General features: G+C 39.6%; 1 non-coding gene across 1 annotated transcript; it reads right to left on the reverse strand.

Moving 5' to 3' along the window:
- Positions 1-2,320: 2,320 nt before the first annotated feature.
- Positions 2,321-2,427, reverse strand: LOC141669767 (small nucleolar RNA R71). Its single transcript, XR_012554028.1, has one exon. It is a non-coding gene; the product is annotated as a small nucleolar RNA R71 (small nucleolar RNA).
- Between the last annotated feature and the right edge of the window lie 4,747 nt (positions 2,428-7,174).

The following is a 7,174-nucleotide window of genomic DNA, read 5'->3' on the forward strand; positions in this document are numbered from 1 at the left end:
GTCTTGAGCATCCCATAAATTTCATCAAGATTATAGTTGTCTCTTATAGTTGTTGCCTTCAAATCCCAGCTTTTAGGAAGAGCTAACAGGAATTTAAGGTTTGAATCTTCAAGATCATACTCCTTATCAACCAGTGACAAATCATTCAAGAGTTTGACAAATCTATCATATAAATCAGTCAACGACTCATTAGCCTTTGAGTCAAAGTGTTCACACTCTTGAGTGAGTATTGTCTTCTTGTTCTTCTTGATCGTATCAGTTCCCTGACACCTTGTTTCCAAGGCATCCCATATCTCCTTTGCAGTCTTGCAGTTTATTACCCTGTTTGACATTACATTATCAATGGCACTATGCAGTAAGTGTCGTACCTTCACATCCTTAGCGATTGAGGCGATGTCTTCAGCAGTGTAATCACTCTTCTCCTTTGGTACAGACTTTGCTGCTTCACCTGCAACTGCAATTGCGAGCTTGGTTGGTTTGTGAGGCCCTTCCTTGATTCTATCAAGATATTCTGGATCTGTAGCTTCCAAAAATATAGTCATCCTCACCTTCCATATGGGATATTCAGATGGTCTCAATATGGGAACTCTAATTGTCTCAAATCGGCTTTGGATTTGTGTCTTTGGAGGTTCTTCAGTTTTGGTGGGCTTAGTTGGAGTTTCTACTTCAGACATGATTGTTTTTGGATCTTAAACTATTTGTGTGTTAACAGATAGGCTCTGATACCACTTGTTAGGTCACACACACTGTAGAAGGGGGTGAATACAGTGTATAGCACAATCAAATCGAACTTTAATAACTCATGTAATAGAAAACAAACTTTATTCAAAACAATAAACTCTGTTACAGTATGGAACTGTCCTCTCTCAGTGATGAATAAATATCACGAGAGCTGCTAGGGTTACAATGAATAATCTTCTTGATAATGATAACACTTTTAGTGTAAACCCTATGTCTGTGTTTATATACTACACAGTTACAAGATAATCGCTAATTGATATGGAATATAATTCTGCTTCCTAAAATATATCAATCAGTTATCTTTTCTTCCAAGTATTCTATTCTTCATAGAATTCCTTCTTCATGCATATCTCTTCTTATGTTTGTCTTGATCTCCTCTTCCTGTAAATCAGCTACCTTCCTTATCTGACATTTTCTTTAAGTCCTGATATTATCTTCTGATAAATATCTCCTGAACCTTAAGTACTGATGATTTAAGTTCTGACTTCAGTATAAGTACTGATTTCAGTTAAGTACTGATTTGTCCTGTTTAAGTAAGATCTGAAAACTAAACATAAATCACATTAGTCATGACATTATCAAATATATCTAACAGTTCGATTAATATGAACCGTTACATGCTAAGGGTAATGACAATAACTATTGAATGAAGTAGTAATAAAGTTATGATCTCATGTGTGTTTAATATTGTTAATTCAAGTGTTAATTTAAGTGTTTAATTCTCGAAGTTAATAATTAGTTAATCAACCTTAAGTGTTATTATCTTGACATTGAGAAGTAATCATACATTGGTGAGTAAGTGTTAATTAAATATAATTAATCAGAGTCTCTCTGGGAACGAACTAGAAATCATTCTATATTACTTGCGAACGCGTATACTTGCGTGAATTATTAGCGCATGCTTTGTGCCTAACAAGTTTTTGGCGCCACTTCCGGGGACTCAGTGTTAATTTGTTTAGTTTATGTATTTGCCATCAGTGGTCATTAGGACTCATTGATTAAGAGTGGTTACTTATTGTTTTCGGTTGTGTTTCAGGTACTCTAGCGAGCGTTTATGCAAACATGTTCTCGCACTCGCAAGAGGACTCTAGATACGGCTGAGGGGACATATTAACTTCTTGACATTCCGGATAAGTTAGATTCTGAAGATTCGGATAAAGAGAGTGAAAAAAAAGAACAGGTAATCATGGGTGATCGTATAGTTCCAGGAGATCCAGCTCTTATGGACTTTTCTCGGCCTAAAATTGATGACATTCAGTCAAGCATCATTCATCTGGCTATTGAGGCCAATCATTTTGAAATCAAGCCGGGCACTATTCAGATGGTGCATAATTCTGTTTCTTTCGAAGGTGCTGCGACTGAAGATCCCAACATGCATATCAGGAATTTTGTCGAGATCTGCAATACTTTTAAATATAATGGTGTTACTGATGAGGTTATCAAGCTGAGACTTTTCCCATTCTCTCTGAGGGATAAACCTAAGGACTAGTTACATTCTTTACCAACTGGGTCCATCACTACTTGGGAAGATCTTGCGCAAAAGTTTCTGGTGAAGTTCTATCCAATGGCCAAGACTGCAGCTATGAGGAGTGCTCTTACTCAGTTTGCGCAGCAACCAACAGAATCTATGTGCGAAGCTTGGGAGCGCTCTAAGGAGATGTTGAGAAATTGTCCACATCATGGTATTCCTGACTAGATGGTGATCACTGGGTTCTACAATGGTTTGGGGGGCCAATCTCGGCCCATGCTCAATGCAGCTTCTGGAGGCGCCTTGTGGGCCAAAAGCTATAATGAAGCCTTTAATCTCATTGAAACTATGGCTGCAAACGAGTATCAAAACCCAACTCAAAGGATGATGCCTGGGAAGCTAGCAGGTATTCTGGAAGTTAATGCAGCTACAACTATTGTAGCGCAGCTCCAAGCGCTATCTATGAAGTTCGATTCTTTAGCCAACTATGGAGTCAATCAGATAGCTATTGTATGTGATCTTTGTCCAGGCTCTCATGCTACGGATCAGTGTTCTCTTCTTAATGAATCTGTTCAGTATGTGAACAATTATCAGCGACCGCAATAGCCTGTGCCAGCTACTTATCATCCTAATAACAGAAATTATCCCAATTTCAGCTGGAGCAACAATCAGAATGCTGTTCAGCAACCATATCAGCAAGCTATAAGTAAATAGTTTAATCTACTTGGATTTCAGCAACCTCAACAATATGCTCAAAGGCAATTATATCCTCAACAAGAAGGTGTTGCTCCACCTTCTAGCACTGATTTCGAGGAGCTAAAGTTGTTTTATAAAAGTCAGGCTATTTCTATCAAGACCTTGGAAAATCAAATCGGTCAAATAGCCAATGCCTTGCTCAATCATCAACCTGGCACACTTCCCAGTGATACTGAAGTGCCAGGAATGAAGGAACCTAAAGAGCAAGTCAAAGCTGTTACGTTAAGGTCTGGAAAAGTTGTTAAAGCTAAAAAAGCAAAGGATAGAGAAGTTGAAGTTGTAGATGAAGAAGACAAGAAAAAGGAGAAAGAGGGGGAACCAAGGAAGACTACTATTGAACACACTCTTCCTGAGGGTAATACAGTGGAGAAACAGTTCTATCCTCCACCACCTTTGCCAAAGCGATTGCAAAAACAAAAGCTGGATAAGCAATTCGGTAAGTTTCTGGAGGTGTTCAAGAAACTTAACATCAACATACCTTTCGCTGAGGCTCTGGAGCAAATGCCTAGTTATGCGAAATTCATGAAAGGTATTATTTCAAGGAAGATGAAACTGGATGATCTTGATACCATTGCTCTAACGGAAAAGTGCAGTGATGTGCTACAACAAAAATTACCTCCAAAGCTTAAGGATCCAGGTAGCTTCATCATTCCATGCACAATTGGCAAGTTGTCATTCAACAAGTGCCTTTGTGATTTGAGAGCAAGCATCAATCTGATGTCGTTGTCTATCTTCAAAAAGCTAAATTTTCTTGATTTGAAGCCCACCTACATGTCTCTATAATTGGCTGATCGTTCTATTACATACCCATGAGGCATCGTGGAGGACGTGTTAGTAATGGTGGATAAGCTCGTCTTTCCTGCAGACTTTATCATTCTGGATTTCGAGGAAGATAAGAAGATTCCCATAATCTTGGGAAGACCTTTCTTGGCTACAGGCCGTACCTTGATAGATGTGCAAAAAGGTGAACTTACTATGCGGGTTCAAGATCAGGATGTAACACTCAATGTATTCAATGTAATGAAATTCCCTACAGAAGATGAGGAGTGCTTCAAGGTGGATTTGATTGATATCACAATAACTTCAGAACTTGATCATGTGCTAAGGTCTGATGCCTTAGAAAAAGCCTTATTGGGGGAATTTGACAGTGAAGATGAGGAAGGCAATGAGCAACTACAATATCTAAATGCTTCTCCTTGGAAGCGAAAGCTAGACATTCCATTTGAATCTCTTACTAATACTAATCTCAAGAATGCTGAGGGAAAGCTCAAACCATCTATTGAGGAAGCACCTACTTTAGAGCTTAAACCATTGCCTGAACACTTGAGGTATGCTTTTTTAGGTGATGCATCTACTTTGCCTGCTATTATTGCATCTGACCTTTCAGGTAGTGATGAGGACAAGCTCTTGAGGATCTTGAGAGAATTCAAATCATCCATCGGATGGACTATAGCAGATATAAAAGGGATCATCCCTTCGTACTGCATGCATAAATTCTGCTAGAGGAAGGTAGCAAGCCGATTGTTGAGCAACAATGAAGACTTAATCCCATCTTGAAAGAAGTGGTGAAGAAAGAAATTCTAAAGTGGCAGGATGCAGGAATCATATAACCTATTTCTGACAGTTCTTGGGTGAGCCCCGTGCAATGTGTACCTAAGAAAGGAGGTATTACTGTGGTAGCAAATGAGAAGAACGAGCTCATCCCCACTCGAACAGTCACAGGATGGAGGGCATGCATGGACTACAGGAAGTTGAATAAAGCCACGAGGAAGGATCACTTCCCTCTTCCATTTATTGATCAGATGCTTGACAGGTTGGCTGGTCATGAGTATTATTATCTTCTGGATGGCTATTCGGGCTACAATCAGATTTGCATTACACCAGAAGATCAAGAAAAAACTACTTTCACTTGTCCATTTTGCACGTTTTCTTTTCACAGAGTTTCTTTTGGCTTATGTGGTGCACCTGCCACTTTTCAATGAAGCATGATGGCCATATTCTCTGATATGATTGGAAATAATGTCGAAGTGTTCATGGACGACTTCTCCGTCTTTGGACATTCGTTTGATGAATGTTTGAATAATATCCGTTTGGTGCTAAAAAGGTGTGCGGAAACCAATCTAGTGCTCAATTGGGAAAAATATCACTTCATGGTGCAACAAGGCATCATTCATGGGCATAAGGTCTCTAGCAAGGGCCTTGAGGTGGATAAAGCCAATGTGGGAGTCATTGCAAATCTTCCGCCACCCATTTCTGTTAAGGGAATCCGTAGTTTTCTTGGTAATGCGGGTTTTTATCGGTGTTTCATCAAGGACTTCTCTAAGATATCTAAGCCGTTGTGCAACTTGCTCGAGAAAGATGTGACTTTCAAATTTGATGATGAATGATTGGCAACATTCGAGACTCTCAAGAAGAGTTTAATAACTGCACCAGTTATTACGGCACCTGATTGGACATAATCTTTTGAGATGATGTGTGATGTAAGTGATTATGCAGTGGGAGCAGTTCTTGGGCAGCGTAAGAATAATATCTTTCATATGGTCTACTATGCTAGTAAGACGCTAAATGGATCTCAAATGAACTACACCTCTACTGAAAAGGAGCTCTTGGCTATAGTTTTTGGTTTTGAAAAATTTTGATCTTATCTACTTGGGACAAAGGTGACAGTATTCACTGATCACGCTGCCATCCGCTATCTGGTCTCAAAGAAGGATTCGAAGCCTAGACTTATTCGTTGGGTGCTCTTGCTACAGGAATTTGAGTTAGAGATCAACAATCGAAAAGGTATTGAAAATCAAGTAGCTGACCATCTCTCTAGATTGGAGAATCTCAATTCTACTTCACATGATGAGACATTGATCAATGAATCTTTTCCGGATGAGCAGTTGTTCGCAGTTCAAGAGGAAGAGCCATGGTTCACAGACATTGTGAACTATCTTGTCAGCAATATAATGCCTCCTAATATGAATGTGGCTCAAAAGAAGAAGTTTCTGTACGAGGTGAAGTGGTACATATGGGATGAACCATATTTGTTTAGAAAAGGAGCTGACCAGATCATCAGGAGATGTATCCCATTCTGTGAGACGAAGGGGATATTACGAGACTGTCATTCCATAGTTTATGGTGGATATTATGGTGGTGAAAAGACAGAAGCTCGTATTCTTCAAGCAGGTTATTTCTGGCCTACGTTGTTTAAGGATGCACATCAGTTCGTTTTAAGGTGTGATCATTGCCAAAGAGTTGGAAATCTTACTAGAAAGGATGAGATGCCTTTAAATGTGATGCTTGAAGTTGAGGTCTTCGATGTTTGGGGAATCAATTTCATGGGACCATTTATCTCGTCCTGCAATAATCAGTACAACTTGCTGGCAGTCAATTATGTCTCGAAATGGGCAGAAGTCAAGGCTCTACCGATGAATGATGCAAAGGTAGTGTTGAGTTTTCTTCATAAGCAGATATTCACAAGGTTTGGAACACCACGAGTTATCATAAGTGATGAAAGGTCGCATTTCTGCAATCGTAAGTTCACTTCTATGATGCAACGCTACAATGTGAATTATCGCATCGCTACTGCCTATCATCCGCAAACTAATGGTCAAGTTGAAGTGTCTAATAGAGAGATCAAGCGCATTCTAGAGAAAGTTGTTTATCCGTCAAGGAAAGATTGGTCTTTGAAGCTCGATGAAGTTGTTTGGGCTTATAGAACAGCATACAAGACTCCACTTGGGATGTCCCCGTTTTAACTTGTCCTAAGTCATTTGTGTCGAGGCAACAAGTTCTTTTATTCAACTCTCGTCTCCGAATTTTTCTGGAAAGTTAAAATCAAGGTGGTCTGGACCATTTATCGTCAAAACTGTGTTTCCACATGGAGCGGTGGAGATTTTTGAGAACGATCCGGGCCAAGCATTTAAAGTAAATGGTCAGAGATTGAAGCACTATTATGGGGATATGATAAACCGGGAAGTGGTTAGTGTCATTTTATTGTCAACTTGATCAAACTACTCTACGTCAAGCTAATGACGTAAAAGAAGCGCTTCTTGGGAGGCAACCCAAGATATGAGACCATATAAACCCTTAAAATTTAGTACTCTATCCAAAAACCAAAAAAAAATCAGAAAAAGCTGGCTAAAAAAATCTTTTTTCCAGGGACCTTGCAGGCGCCCGCCTGCAGGTTCCAGGCAACCGCCTGCTGGTTTCAGGCGACTGCCT

The sequence above is a fragment of the Apium graveolens genome, chromosome 6 (genome assembly GCF_009905375.1).
Source record: "Apium graveolens cultivar Ventura chromosome 6, ASM990537v1, whole genome shotgun sequence".
Classification (NCBI taxonomy): domain Eukaryota; kingdom Viridiplantae; phylum Streptophyta; class Magnoliopsida; order Apiales; family Apiaceae; genus Apium; species Apium graveolens.